General features: G+C 37.4%; 1 protein-coding gene and 1 pseudogene across 1 annotated transcript in view; both read right to left on the bottom strand.

Annotated features, from left to right (window-relative positions):
* NELL1 (neural EGFL like 1) overlaps positions 1–16,525 on the bottom strand; it is an 845,189-nt gene that overhangs the window by 657,412 nt on the left and 171,252 nt on the right.
* On the bottom strand, positions 9,727–10,157 carry LOC125079940 (60S ribosomal protein L26-like; annotated as a pseudogene).

The following is a 16,525-nucleotide window of genomic DNA, read 5'->3' as shown; positions in this document are numbered from 1 at the left end:
ACAGAAAGGGGGTGGGGAGAGTTCCTGCTGGGCATGTAAATACGGGATGAAGATGTGTTCCGTTTATGAGCTGGCAAGGACCCAAGCTTTGGCAACAGGCTAACAAAAAGTAAGACTTGAGAAACTCACAAGGAGGATTTTCAAAATGCAACCAATTATGTATTTCTCTGCCCTGAAGATAGTTAATAAAATATTCCAGCTTGCATAAAAGCCAAGAAAGACACTTGTCGACTTCCATTACGATCCATAAAAACTGTCAGCTCATTAGCATATCATTAGCTGTCCTGCTGTTTCCAAAATCTTAATGCACAGAAATATTAATATCCCAATGTATAAGATTCCCCAGCTCTGCGACTGTGACTTTCTGCATGAAAGGAAAAATAAGAATTGGCGATGGAATTAGGAATTCCATATAGCTTCTTTCTCTATGTGCCTATAAACATATGTTTACCATCTGGGGAATTATGGGAACCAGCTGAGGTAAAAAAAACAACAGCTGTGGCATTAAAAAAAAAAATTGTAATCAATTTCACTTCCCAGTGACAGCTCAACTGTTAAGGAGACAGTGATGTCCAGGTAAGGGAAAGGTTTCAGACCAAATTCACTGGACAGAGAGAGACAGAGACAGACACAAAGAACCTGTCCTGGCCTCAGGGATTGGCTTTGGAATGAAGTTATGTAAGAAAACTCAAACCACTCAAGCATCCTGTTAACTCACTGCGATTCACCTCAACTTGTTCTTTCTTTACCCTCTGAAAAATCACGGCATAATCAGCTTGGAATCTCCCAAAGGGAAACCAAGCAGTAGTCAACATCTCAATAATGAAAATCTGTGACAATCAGAACATTCACATAAGCCTGTCACTATTGGTCAGCTATTTTCTGAGACAGCTGTGAACTGGAGGGGAAGAGGTCCCCACTTTCTGTGCTGGGTCTGTTAGGGGCTCGCACACCAGGCACCAAGCTTAATTCCCTCCCTCCCTCTTTAACCAGGAGCGCTTTTACTGCTCCAGCCAGAAAGATCCATCAGGGCCGAGAAATTAGGTTTGACAAGTGAGCAGGCTTTTGCTTTTACTTTGCCTATGAAGTAACATATTAATATTTAAAATAGAGAATGTTGCTATTTTAACCTGAAAACACACCATAAGCATATTTAGTCCTGAGGGGAGAAAGCAGGCGTGGTTCTTGGATCCAGGAGGCAGCTTCTACAAGATAAATACTAAGAGCCTGAAGATCTGCCAAATTTCACTCAAGAGGTGCTTGCCTGTTTTACAGGCTGAGTTTGACAGCACTGGATGGATCCAGATAATTTCCAGAAATGGACAATGACATATTTCCCCTACCTGCACCATGTCACCAAAGGATGGCCAGAAACCTGCTGGCTGACATACAAAATTCTAAGAGGGAGAGGAGTTTTTGGAAGGTTTCTTCCAAAAAACCATTTCTTGAGGCTCCTCTTATTGGGCAAAAAGGAGAATCACATTGTTGCCCACAGGAGCGGTGTGCACCTGCCAACCCCCTTCTGGGGCTTCTCCCTAGTGCCACCTGTTCCTTTGCGGGGAGCTCCAGGAAAAGACAACAGGATATGTCTCCTCCGTGGGACACTGTGAAGTGAAACGTGTCCACCATCTAACACAGTGACTAGTACATGAAAAGTAAGCCCCTAAAAAATGTGTGTGGAAGGGCACCTGGGTGGCTCAGTGGTTTAAGCCTCTGCCTTCGGCTCGGGTCATGATCTCAGGGTCCTGGGATCGAGCCCCGCATTGGGCTCTCTGCTCAGCAGGGAGCCTGCTTCTCTCTCTCTCTGCCTGCCTGCCTGCTTGTGATTTCTCTCTTTCTCTGTCAAATGAATAAATAAAATCTTAAAAAAAAAAAAGTATGTGGAATGTTTAAATGACTAAGTATAGACTCTGAAAAAAAAATTAAAAGGGCTAAGTTTAAATCCCATTTCTATCACTTAGAAGCTGTGTGAGACCGACAAGGTGCTCAGCCCCCAAGTCCCAGTGCCTCATTTACACAACAGAGATAATAGCTACCTCATTAGTATGCGCTGCGGGTAAAACTTCATTAACTGAGATAATATATGTAGGGCCACACAAAATCTAGAACACAGGAATCACTCAATAATTGTCAGTACTTTTCTACCACCTACAACCCACCTCTGCAGAGAAATGATTGTCCAGGTCTATGAACACTCCTATGTTTTCTGCCTCTACTGGGTACCTGGGCTCTTAAGGACAAGGTGCCTGACACCTACAAGAATCACGCGCTCGGCAAGATGGACTGAGTAATAGGACTAATTGCTCTCCCTGCTTTTTATCACACACGGCCAGCTGAAACAGAAGTCCATCAAAGGCAGGAAAAGCGCCAATCACTTCTACAATGAAGTGTTAAGCATACGGGGAGCACTCAATAATACGTTACATAACCAAGAAAGGGACAAGACACATGTCACAAACCACAAGGCATCAAGAGCTTTTAATATATATACTCATATAATCTGCAATACCTTTGTGAGAGAGCTTTGCCATTCCACTAATAAAATGACAGATTGGTCGCTGATGTGTTCCATCTAAGAGTATACAGTCTGCCAACCACATACCTGGTACTATTCTAAGTAATTGCTGAACAACACACTCAGTTCTAATTCTGGTAAATCTTATAGTCTACAGCGTGTCCTCAATGATAAACACCCACATGTAAATTCTACTCAGGGCCAACTACATAATTTGCCAAGTATCTTATTCAAAAATTATTGAAAAGTTGAAGATAGCAACAGCAGAGAATAAAGCTGATCACAGGGCCTTCTAAGTCCAGCACCCTATGGCACAGCACAGACCAAGTGGGCATAAAGCCAGCCTGGCCCGTCCTGGAGATCACACCAAGTGATCAAGGAAATGGAGGCACCGTAGCGGGAAAGTGTGTGGTAGAATGATTTCAAATGCATTTCCCTCCCTGTATCCATATTTTTCTTTCAGCAGCTCAGACTGGTTAATTTCAACAGTCTTATCTTCAAGTTCAAGGATTCTTTCCTCAGCCTGTTCAAATCTGCTTTCTTCTAGTGAATTTTTCATTTCAGTTGTACTTCTCAGCTGCAGACTATCTGTCTGGTTCCTTTGTGTTAATTCCTGTCCCTTTATGGATATGCTCATTTAACTGACCCCTAAAGTTCCTAACTTCTTAGTTTCTTCATCTGTGTTTTCCTTTAGTTCTTTGAGCACATTTAGTATAGTTGTTTTGAAATCTTATCTAGTAAGTTCAGTGTCTGGGCTTCCTCAGGGATGATTTCTGTCTGTTGATTTTATTGCTGTGAATAGCAATACCTTGCTATTTATTTGCCTTGTGATTTTATTTGAACATGGGTTATTCGAATATTGTAGTGACTTGAGATCTAGAGATAGAATTCTCTCCCTACCCCAGGGTTTCCTGGTTTTTTTTTAGTTTTTCTTTATTGTTGAATGCTATAGTGGTGCATTTGTTCAATGACTTTCCCAATTATTTTTACAGAGACTATATTCCTTGTCATATCTGGTCACTGAAATCTGTCTCTGACCTTGCGTTTAGGTTTTAGATAGATTTCCTTGAATGTTGGGGCGGGCTGGGGGGCGGGGTCCAAAGGTGGAGAGAGTGAAAAGAAGATGGAGAAAAGATAGGAAGAGGGAAATGGAAGGGAGGGAGAGAGAGAAAGAAGGAAGGCAAGAGAAAGAGATATAGTGGAATCTTCCCTCCTTCAATACTTAGCCACACCTGCACTGTTCCTGGAGGGATCAGCCCAAAGACAAAGCTTGGGGTATTTCTCTGGTCTTTTCCAAACATGCATCTTGCTTTGGGCATGCATTTGGGTTTTCTAAGCACAGGTGCTGTTAAATGCCATAATTGCCCAAAGAATCTCCCTTCAGCATTTCACCCTTGCTTAGGGATCTATGATACATCGCTCTTTTGCCCCAGGTAACTGGGAAGTATTTGTTATGTTTGCAACATTTTCAGGTAACACCTGCCATTTTTCTGACCTAGGAGAGTTGTGAGTTAGACGACTGTCTTGTATCAATCCTTCAGGCAGTCCCGGGCAGAACAGACACACCAAATAATTTGCAGATAAGGCTTGCTCTGTTCCCTCCAGAAACAGGGACCACTGTCCCACAAAGAACTAGGACTGATATCATCAAGACACCCACCGAACTAAGACCAAAAGCTTTCCTATTACTTTATGTTGCTTTCTTGATTGAGAATTCAATTAATTGCTATAAACCTTTGACTATTTTCCTAAATTTTGACAAAAGTTGGTTCTGACAATTCCTGCTTGTTTTTTTTGTTGTTTCTGTGGAGGGACAGAAGCTTGGAGCTAGCTGCCTACTGTGCCATTTTGCTGGCATCCTATCTTAACAAGGCCTTCCAGAGACTAAAATGCACTGTTAAGTTGGAGAGCCACTAATCTAAGAAGTCACTAAAACAAAAAGTAATTACCAACCATATATTACTTTTCATGGCTCTGTCTAGAGACCAAGTTAAAACTCTAATCTAGACCATCAACACATGTCACTAGGTCAGCACACTCATAATTGAGCCTTTAAACAATCAAATTCACTAAGAAAGTCCTGTAAAAATATATAAATTACTGGGCTTTACAGTTCACACTCAACAAGTAGTCAAGGTAGACACAGGAACTTGCATTTTAAAATCTTCCAGTGTGATTTTGATGTCTTTCTGGGGTTGGAAATCAGGGCTACCCTTCATTAGAGACCCAAGGCCCCCCCAGGAAAAGCATAGCTTCACTAAGAAGTAACTAGTTACAAAACAAAGAGCATCAAATGTGAGTCAGTTTGGAATTAAAACATCTGGACAAATTTGTGGATTCTTAGAAACATGGAAAATAAGGGAACACTGAAAAACCGTGTGTGTGTGTGTGTGTGTGTGTGTGTGTGTGTGTGTGTATGGGTGTGTACATTTACATATATACATACATATATATATGAATTACAACCCTGAAAATTACATGATTGAGTACTTATAACAAAAGGATTGAAAGCCAAATTAAGCAAACACCTATAAATATACCAACCAGCTTAAGAACTAAAACATCACTATAGTTAAGACTTGTGAGTGTTCATCCCTAATTTCCATTCCTTCCACTCAGAAATAAACACTTGTGGATTTGTGCTTAGCCCCATGTATTTTTTTTACATATGTGGATGTATAAATAAGCAATATATCGAACTGTTCTGTATTCTTTTTTTAAAGATTTATTTTAGAAAGAGAGAGTGCACAAGTAGCGGGAGGGGCAGAGGGAGAGAGGAGGAAGCAGACTCCCCACTAAGTGGAGAGCCTGACACAGGGCTTGATCTCTGGACCCCAAGATCATGACCTAAGCAGAAACCAAGAGTCAGACACTTAACTGACTGATCCACCCAGGCAACTCCTGAAATGTTCTGCTTTCTTAAATTATTTCATACCTTAGTTTTCTCCTGCAAATTTATTCAATTTCAACTTTAGTATTTATGATTCTACTACAATTTAAACATTATCCTATTGGGAGGCAACCTCCCCCTTACGTTTTTAAAATTAGAAGTTCCTGGGATGATGACTGTACATCATATCTTCCTGGGTATATGATTAAATTTTCTTCAGTGTGTATAAAGGTTGCAGTCCTGTGTCATGATCTCATGACAGATCTCATGACAAGATATACACACCTTAAATTTTATACAAAAACTCCTAATTTCCCCTTTTAGTGGCTCCATTAACCTCCCCCACACTTAGCATCATCAGATTTTTCTTCTTCATTTTTGCCAGGCTAGTGGGTAAGAAATGGTATTCTGTAATGGTTTTAATTTGCATTTCCAAAATAACAACTGAAATTGAATTCCTTTTAATAAATTCATCAGCTACTCCACTTTGGAAAATGGCCTCTTTATATCTTTTGCCTGATATCTTATTCAGTTATAAGCTTCTGACTGATTTTGGCACTTCTTTAATGGATATTATTATTTGCTAATTGATCTGGTTGCCAAGATCTTTGATAAACATATTAAATTTGTTTGTATATTAAATTTCTAAATATTTTTAACAGCTTTATAGTTACAATTGCTTGAATTCTTTTCTACCTTGAGATTATAAACATAGGGCTCCCAAGTTGTCTTCTGAAACTCATGAAGTTCACACTTAGGTATTTAACTCAGTTGTAATCCTAACTGACTTTTGTATATTGTTTCCAAATATATTAAAGCTTTTCCTGACACTATACACAAAAATCAGTTACATCTATTAGTATATATGTGAAATACTCAAATTAACAATTTTTCTAACCATTTATTGAGGAATACATCTTTTCCTCATAGATCAGGAATGCCATTTCAGATCTGTATTATGTTCCCAAGTTATTATTGAGTCTCCTCCTGGCCTCTACATGCAATTATCTTGGTTCATGTGCCAATCCTTGCATAGAGATCAAACTGTTGAGTGCTATATGCTTAAATAGTAGGACTTCACATCTGAAAGAAAAAGTCATCCCTTTTACATCTTCAGAAATAGAATTCTTGGTCTTTTTTCTTCCATATGAATCTTAAAATCAGCTTGCCAATTTCATCAGAAAATAAAATCCTGTTGGGAATTTATTATAAGGTCATTCAATCTAGAAATCAATTTGGGAAGAAGTGACATTTTTAAGACTTCCTCTCCAAGAACAGCATATACCTGCCCTCATTTAGGTCTTCTCTAATGATTTTTTTTTAAAGATTTTTATTTATTTATTTGAGAGAGAGACAGTGAGAGAGAGAGCATGAGGGAGGAGAAGGTCAGAGGGAGAAGCAGACTCCCCATGGAGCTGGGAGCCCAATGTGGGACTCGATCCCAGGACTCCAGGATCATGACCTGAGCCGAAGGCAGTCGTCCAACCAACTGAGCCACCCAGGCGTCCCTCTAATGATTTTTAATAAAGTTTTTTACTTGTTCTGTAATTGTTACACATCTGTCTTGATTTGTTCTTAAGTGCTAAATTTTTTTATATTATAAATGAAATATTCTGCTTAATTATACATTTGTTGCTCCTTTTTTCAGCAATGCAACTGATTTTGTCAGTTTAATTTTTATATCCAGCACTCTTCCTGAATAATCTTAGTAATTCTAATAATTTCTGAATCCTATTTTCGATGTAGATATTTATGTAATTTGTAAAGAGCTATATATTTTTGTTAAAGATTTTATTTATTTGACAAAGAGAGATAGCGAGAAAGGGAATACAAGCAGGGGGAGTGGGAGAAATAGAAGCAGGCTTCCTGCTGAGCAGAGAGCCCAATGCGGGGCTCGATCCCAAGACCCTGAGATCATGACCTGAGCCAAAGGCAGAGGCTTAACCCACTGAGCCACCCAGGTGCCCCAAGAACTGTGTTTTTTATATTCCTTTAGGTTTTATTTTTTAGGGGTTTTGTGTGGGTGGTTTGGTTTGTTTTATATGTTTTTCCAGAAGGACCTACAGTGCCATGTTGAAAATAAGTTATGGCAGGGGCACCTGGGTGGCTCAGTAGGTTAAGCCTTTGCCTTCGGCTCAGGTCATGATCTCAAGGTCCTACGATGGAGCCCCGCAATGGGCTCTCTGCTCAGCAGGGGGCCTGCTCCCGACCGCCAAACCGCCCCACTTGCCTCTCTATTTGTGATCTCTCTCCCTCTCTCTCTGTTAAAATAAATAAAATCCTTAAAAAAGAAAATGAGTTATGGTAATAGAGTTTCTTGTCGGATTCCAGATTTTAACAGAAATTTTCTTAATATTTAAACTATAAATGATTTTTTGTGGGTTTATGCACACTTTCAATTTAATTAAGTTTCCTTCTATTCCTATTTTGCTAAGAATTTATCATGAGGCAGTACAGAATTTATCTAGTGTTTTTGGTGCCTTTGAGATAACCATAGATTTTTCTGTTTAATGTGCAATTTATTAGTTTTTAATAAAAAATAGATTTGCATTGTTGAAATATCCAGCTTAGTCTTTCTCACATACGCAGATACATACAGCTAGATTTGGCTGGTCCCCCATACTTTTTTTTCCCTTAGAATTTTTAATCTAATCTGTGCTCAAAGGTACATGGGCTTATACAGCTCTTTTCTTATAAAATCCATGTCCAGTTTGGAAATCAAGGTATTGGATAGCATCTTTATTCATTCTCCTCTCCATAAGAATTTACGTAAGATTAGAACCATTTCCTTGGATGCGACAGAGCTCCCCTGTAGAAATGCATGGACTCAGTACTTATTTGATGGAGAAACATGGTAAACTGTGAAAAATGGTCACAATCCTTTGCTCTTTGCTGGGACTGCTGTCCTGTGCAATGAGAATTTGTAATATTTTCACCTCAAAAAGATGGAAAATGATTCTCATACTTTTGAATCTGGCTTTATAACTTGCATTGGTCAATATAACGTAGCAAAGTAACACCGTGTAAGTTACAAGACTGCACACTTCTGCTCCAGTTCTGGAAACCCTGATTAGCTACCATATAAATAAGCCTGGACTAGACTGCCAGAAAATAGAGCACATGATGCAGAGATGAGCCATCCCTGCAAAGTCCATTCCAGTACAGCCAGTCCCCAGAAAACCAGCAGCTGACCAAAAATACAAGAGCGAACCCACTCAGAATAGAAGAACAATTCAGCTCAGCCCAGGCCAAAGTGCCAAAGCACAGTATTGTCAGCTGTTTCAAACCAGTAAGCTTTGAATCCCTTGGCTATGCACCGAAAGCTAACTGATGGAGATTTTGTGTCATATACCCTTTAGAACACCTTATTGATTCTAAGATCATTTTTCATTTCTGAAGTCCATTTTGATAATCCATGTTTTTAGAAATCGCCGTTTTTCTCTAATTTTCCATTACAAAAAAAAAAACTAGTCCTTTAGTGTTCACAGTATTTTTTAATGTTTTCTCCTTTTTCTTCCTCAAACTTTGATTTGTCTTTTCAAATGACCAAATTGTGTTTTTCTTCATCTTGTCTATCGTATCTACTACTCATTATTCTCATTTCTGTTCTTATATGTTAATTTTCTCTTGATCTGCTGACATCTTAAGTTGGATATTTCATTCAATGAATTTCTCCCTTTTCTGCCTTTGTAGGATAAAACTACTTCAAATAGCTTCTGTTCTAGGGCATGCCTTTTTACTCTCTTAGGTGTTTTGAGAAAGGAAAAAAGTGGCAAATTTTAACATAGTCAATATATCAACCTTTTTCTTAGTTATTACTTTTAGATTTCATTTAAGAAATACTTTTCCTACATCAAGGTCATAAGGATATTTTCCTATGCTATCTTTTTAGGCTTTACTAGTTTACCTTTCAGATCTATATCTATAATTCCCTGGAATTGATTCGGCATGTAGTGTGCAGTAGAGGTCAAGATTAGCTCTTTCCCCAGCGGGATATTCAGTTGACCTAGGACCCTGTAAAGACCATCCTTTCCAGAATATTCTGTTATGCTGTAATGTATATTTTCAGGTTATATATTAGGTGTGTGCATCTTTTAAATAGTAATATTTTTTAAAAATTACATAAAAAAATGGTAACAAAAAAAATGGTAACATTATGTGGTAAATGTGGGGGCCTTGAAGTGTGATAATGCCAGAACATTCTACAACTTCCTTTTGTTTACTCCAGCCAGTTTTTTTTTTTTTAACCACTTCACTATCGACATTTAAGAATCCTTTCTCATTTTCACAGGTTTTACTGGAAGTCCTATAGAAGATTCCTTTATTCCTGTACCTCCTCAATTCCTTCTACCTTTTATTTGCCCTTTTCCTTCCCTACTTGCGAGATTTGGCTTTACATTCAAGAACCTTTTTACTGTCTGTCCAGCTTTAGTCTAGTAATAAGCACCTTGCTAGAGGGAATGCCCACGTGGACAGGTGTGCCCTCCACCTTCTCTCGCTGCACTCATTCAGTGTAGATGACGTATTTCTTCCTGTAAACGTGGATGACTTTGCCAGTCTGCTGACCTTTGAAGTGTCCTCACACAATCTGTCCTTCATCCTCGTTTCAGATGGGCACAGATTGCACATCATACTTTTGTCTCTGCTTTTGAGGAGGGAAGACCTAACCTTCCTGCAAATGTGGGAAGGTGCACTGAAATGCCTTTCACGGTTATCACTGCAGTCAGAAGTCATAAAGGGACTGAACTTCATTTTTGCCACTGGAGTTTCAGCAGTGGCCCCAAAAGCAAAGATAGCATCTTTAATTGTCTCAATATAAACAATCAGAACTTGAGTTGTATAAATCCAATACAGTACTCGTACTTTTAATCATTAAGTGTAAACCACTTGATAGTAAATATTATGAAATGGAATTGTATCTAACTTTGTTCTCTTCTTGCCTTATTTTAGGTTGATAGAACTTTAAAAAAAAAAATCTCAAATACTTAAACCTGGAAGTAATATTTCTATTATTTTGATGTTACTTTAAGTTTTTAACATGTGAATTAGTCTACAGTTAGCCAATTTCTCTATTCATTTTTGGAATACAAGGCATCAGAGTACTTGAAATCAGATAATCCCATCATCATTTTGTTTAATATTTTTAATTTTTTCCAAAACTGGTCATTATTTAATCGAGCAATGATTAAGGTTTATGTATACCCTCCATTTGTTCACCAATTCCCCTTATATTTTTTACGTCTTTCTTCTGTGAAGTTTCCTTAATGAGGATCTATTAGTCATAAATTTGAGAGTTTTGCCTATAAATTCTTATTTCATGTTCATTCTCAAATTATAATTAGGCTGGGTATATGCTACTACATTTGGGAGTTATTTTCCCTGAAAACTGTGAAAACATTTTTTTATTATTATCGTTTGGCTTCTGCTTTTACTAATTAAAAGCCAGCTGTTCAATCTATGTTATTCTTTTGTGGAAAATTTACCTTTTAAGGGTTACTGTTAATATCTTCTCTGTGTCTTTGGGATTCTACTATTCCAGGATTATCTCTAAGTGTGCCTATTTATCTTACTTGAGTAACAAGAGTAAAATGGTCCAAAATTCTTCCCCTCCTTGCATCCATATCCTTGCAATGTGAAACAGCAGAAGTGTCCTTTAAGAGATGGAATCTCTTTCTCCCTTGACCGTGAGTTTGGTTCTTGGTTATGACTTGCTTTGGACAGTAACATATTAGCATACCTGGTAAGGAATGCTGAACCTTGAAGAGCACTAATATGCTAGAGCTTGCTCTCTTCTTACACTTGGAATCTTATGACTTCCATGTGACTAAGCTTCTAGGTCACTAGAGAATGAGAGACCATATGGAGGAGAACTAAGTTACACTAGTCAACAGCCAGCCTACTACCAGGGATGTGAAGAGGCCATCTTAAATCATCCTGCCTCCTGCTGATCTGCTAAATGACCACCGACCACACCAGAGCCCAGCAGACATCAAGCAGAGCCAGGCCAGACCAGAAAAGTCATCTAATCAACATGAAGAATTGTGACCTAAATAAAAAACTCAGAAGCTTAAAAAATAGCTAAGTTTTTTGAGAAAGAGCAAGAGCTAACACACACTTTGACTACATTATTACAAAAGTGAGAATTGGTATCTTTTATCAATTTTAGAAAATTCTTAGCCATCATACTTCTAATAGTACCTCTAATCTCTTCTATAACCTTCTGGAGTTTTCAAGTATATATGTATGAACATAACACACCCTAAAAACATCTAGAATACCTTTTTTGTATTTGTGTTACTTCTCTACAAGCTTCCCATCTCCCTCTCTATCTTCATACTATAATTAGGGTAATTATTTTGATAATATTTTCTGTTCTACAAATGCTCTTCCCACCTGTATCTAATCTACTGCTTAGCGAGTTCACTGAGGTTTTTTCCTTCCATGTCAATGATTGTTTTTCTTATTTCTGGAAGTTCTTTTTGGTCTTCCCTCATCATTTATATTCTCTAGTCCTCTCACATTTGTTACTTCGTTTCTTTAAACATTTTAAAACATCGGACTTTTCAAAATCCTTTATCTTGGAATTCCAATTTCTGCAGCCCTTTGAAGGCTAATTCATTATTGCTCCTTCAAACTCCCACTCATGCTGGATTAAAAATCCTACTTGTATGAACTTAATCTATGGGAATCCTGTTAGGTTTGCATAGAAGAAAACCTTCCCCAAAGGTTATTTTCTTCCTCCAGAATCCCAAGGTTCACTTTAAGATAGCTTCTTGAGCTTGGGCAAAATAAACCCAAATTTCAAGGCTACATGGTCTCAGGACTATGGTTTCAAATTCTTCCCAGAAAATTATTTTTTCCTATATGAAACTGAGGTGGAGAATGACTAGCTACTGGATTGCTTCCCATGGCTAAGTAGTAGACTCTTCTGCCTATCATTTTGCTGGAGTTGTAATCTTCTAGGATATAGCTTTGTTTTTAGAAGTTTCTATCCCATCTTCCAATGTTGCGTGAGCTCTAAGACACTGTTCCCATCCCACACAGACTACTGAAATTTAAGGTTCTAACTGGGATTTCCATGCATTGTTGTGATATTGCAAAATAGTACAGCCAACCCAGAAAATACTCTGGAATTTTATTATAAAGTTAGATGTACACTTCACATATAGACCAGCAATCCCACTTGTACATACCCAAAAGAAAACTTGTGTTCAGACAAAAACCTGTACGCAAGTATTTTTAGTGGCTGTATTCATAAATGCCCAAATCTCAAAGCAAGCTAAAAGTCCATGAATTGAGGGATGTATAAACAAACTGTAGTACCTCCATACTACAGAATTAGAGTACCATCAGAAAAATGAATCGCGGATGGGTGAATCTCAACATACATATACACACGATACAGAACATTCTGGTAAAGGCAAAACTATAGGGCCAGACAACAGATCAGTAGTTCGTTGCATACAGAGGATGAGATAAATCAAAAGCATCACAACAGGGGAATTTTTGGAAGTTATAGAATGGTCCTTTATCTTCAGTATGATGGTGTTTACATGACTATCAGTTTTCCAAAACTCAAAATTGTACATTTAGAGGAATGAATTTTGTTCTATGTAAGTTATGCATTGATGTTTAAAGGAAAAGAAAAGCCCAGAACCAAATGGCTTCGTTGGTGAATTCTACTTAACATTTAAGTAAGATTTAACAACTACCCTTCTCAAACTCTTCCCCAAAAATGAGGAAGTCTTCCCAAAATCCCAAAGTAATTTAAGGAGATAAGCATTATCCTGATACCAAAATCAGGTAATACTACAAGAAAACTACAGGCCAATAATCCTAATGAATATAAATGTAAAAATTAAAATGTTAGCAAGCTGAATTCAAGGGTGCATTGGATCATACATTATGATCAAGCAAGATTTTTCCCTGGAATACAAAAATGGTTCAATATATGGTTCAATGGATAAATGTGACACAACCCAAAAGAATGGAAGGTAGAAACCACAGAATCATCTCACAGGTGCAAAAGAAGCATTTGACAAAATGTAACTTCCTTTATAATAAAAAGACTCAAAAAATTGGGCAAAGGAACATACTTCAACATGATAAAAGCCATGTGTGACAAGCCTACAGCTAACATCATACTCAACAGTGGAAGGTTAAAAGCTTTTCCTCTAAGATGAAAAACAAGGCAAAGGGGCCCATTTTCACCACTCCTATTCAACACAGTAATAGAAGTCCTCATCAGAGCAATCAGACAAGAAACAAAAGGCATCCACATCAGAAATGACTAAGTAAAATTGTCTTTGTTTGCAGGTTATAAGACTTTACATATAGAAAATCCTAACTATTCCACCAAAAAAACTTTATAAAGTCAGTAAAGCAGGATACAAAGTCAACATATAAAAGTCAGTTGCATTTCTATCTATTAACAGTGAAATATCTGAAAAAAAAATCCCATTTATAATAACATGAAAAACAGTAAAATACTTAGGGATTTAACTAAGGATGAGAAAAATCTGTACAATGAAAACCAAAAAACTTTGATAAAAATTAAAGTAGACACAAACAAATGTAAACATATGCCATATTCATGGATTGGAAGAATATTGTTAAAATGCGCACACTACCAAAAGCCATTTGTAGATTCAGTGCAATCCGTATCAAACTTTAAATGGCATTTTTCAAACAAATAAAGAACAAAAACACTAAAATCCGTATGGAGCCAGAAAGACTCCTAATAGCCAAAGTAATGCTAAGAGAAGAACAAACCTGAAAGCATCACATTTCCAGATTTCAAACTATGTTAGATCTTTTAACGATGCAGAGGTTAGAACACCAAACTTAATGCAGTCAAAAAAATGCACATGTAAGTTCAGATACCCCCAAAACTTAACTACTAATAACCTACTCTTGACCGTAATTCCTAAGCAGTAACATAAACAATTAATACATATTTTGTAAGCTATATGTATTATATACTGTATTCTTAAACTAAAGCTAGAAAGAAAATGTTAAGAAAATCCAAAGGGAAAATATTTACAGTACTGTACTGCACTTACCAAAAAAAATTCATATGTAAGTGGGCCCATGCCATTCAAACCCTTTAGTTCAAGGGCCAACTGTATACTACAAAACTACAATAATCACAGCAGTCTGGTGGGGCAGAGGAGGCAGGGTGAAACAGACACGGATACCAAAAGAACAAGACTGAGAGCCCAAAATGAACTCCTGCACATGCAACTACTATCTGACAAAGGAATCAAAAATATTCAATAAGGATCGTCTCTTCAACAAATGTTGGGAAAACCAGATAACCACACTAAGAAATTGGATTCCTGTATCATCACTCAGAAAAATTTGAAATGGATTAAAACTTAAACAGCAAACCTGAAACCATAAAACTTCTAGAAGAAAATGGGGGGAAAAGCTTCTTGGCATTGGTTTTGGCAATCATTTTTCAGATAGGACCCCAAAAGCATAAGCAATAAAATTAAAATTATTTAGTAAATCTACAAACTAAAAAGCTTCTACACAGCAAAAGAAATAATTGACCAAATGAAAAATCACCCTATGGAATGGGAGTAACCACTTGCAAATCAGCAACCTGGTAAAGAGGTTAATAACCAAAATATATTTTAAAGTTCCCACAACTCAAGAGCAAAAAAGTGGATTAAAAAATGGGCAGAGGAACTCAACAGTCGAAAAATGACTGCACAGACATGCAAATGGCCTGTAGATACATGAAAGGCAGTCAACATCCGGTAAATGGAGATCAAAACAACAATGAAAGATCACCTCACATCTGGAAAAATGGCTATCATCAAAAAGACAGAAAAATAACAAGCGTGGAGAACAAGCAACCCTTGGTACACTGTTTGTGGGAATGTAAATTGGGACAACCACTGTGGAAGCTCCTCCAAAAGTTAAAGAATAGAACTACCACGTGATCTAGCAATCCTCCATCGGGGGGGATTAAGCTGAGTATTTACCCAAGAGAAATTAAATCACTAACGCAAAGAGAGATTTTCACCCCCATATTTATTGCCACATTATTTACCACAGACAAGGAAAAAGATGAATGGCTTAAAAAGTTATAGTATATATACAACAGAATAGTATTCAGCCATGGGGAAAGAAATCCTGCCATTTCCAACATGAATCAACTCTGAGGGCATTGGGCCAAGGGAAATAAGACAGAGAAAGACAAATAGTGTACAATATCACTTACACGTAGAGTATAAAAACCCTGAACTCACAGAGACAGTGGAATGCTGGTTGCAAGAGATTAGGGGAAATGGGGAGATGCTGGTCAAAGTAAACAACTAAATTCTGTGGATCTAATGGACATCATGGTGACTGCTGTGAAAATACATGTACTTGAAATTTGCCAAGGGTGGAGATCTTAAATATTCTGGTGACAAAAAAAAGCCGGTGATAATTATGTGAGGTGAGGGAGGTGTAAGTTAAAACTGATAATCATTATGAAACATTTAAGAATATCAAATCATAAATGTTACATATCTTAAAATTACATAGTTATGTCAACTATATCTCACTCAAATTGGAATAACAGAAAAGAAACTTAGGTTTCCAACTTCTTGGAAATGGCGGATATCCCTCTAGTTTTCACTTTCCTCCATGTATTTGCACTCTAAGAATTTCCTTTCTTGTAAGTGCAATGATGGGTCTTGAAAGATTTTTGTTTAATCCAGCATTAATAGGCATTTCGAAGTAGGAGATTTTTTAAAAACCTCTACTCTACCATAGTGTCAGAAGCAAAAGTCTCCCATTCTATTGAAGACGACTTTCTTACATCTTCATGATGTTTTTAACTACATTTTATCACTGTATGCGGTTTCAAGAAGTACAACAGTGCAGTTATTGTATTATTTTCATGATAGATAAGAAAACCAAAGCTCACAGAACTTGAGATTTGATATCTATCCACCCCAAGATTCTGTGAATGGAAACCAATCTGAAGGTTATCTTAAGCCTCTCAAAATTAGGTCAGTAAGAAACACATAGAGGATCATTTACATTATGGATCATCCATACTTGGCAGTAGAGTGAACTCTGTGACCTTGAACAAGTCACTCAACTATGCCTAGTTTCAAAGC

The sequence above is a fragment of the Lutra lutra genome, chromosome 10 (assembly GCF_902655055.1).
Source record: "Lutra lutra chromosome 10, mLutLut1.2, whole genome shotgun sequence".
NCBI lineage: Eukaryota > Metazoa > Chordata > Mammalia > Carnivora > Mustelidae > Lutra > Lutra lutra.
Note: the sequence above shows the minus strand (reverse complement) of the source record. Positions and strands in the feature narration are given on the sequence as shown.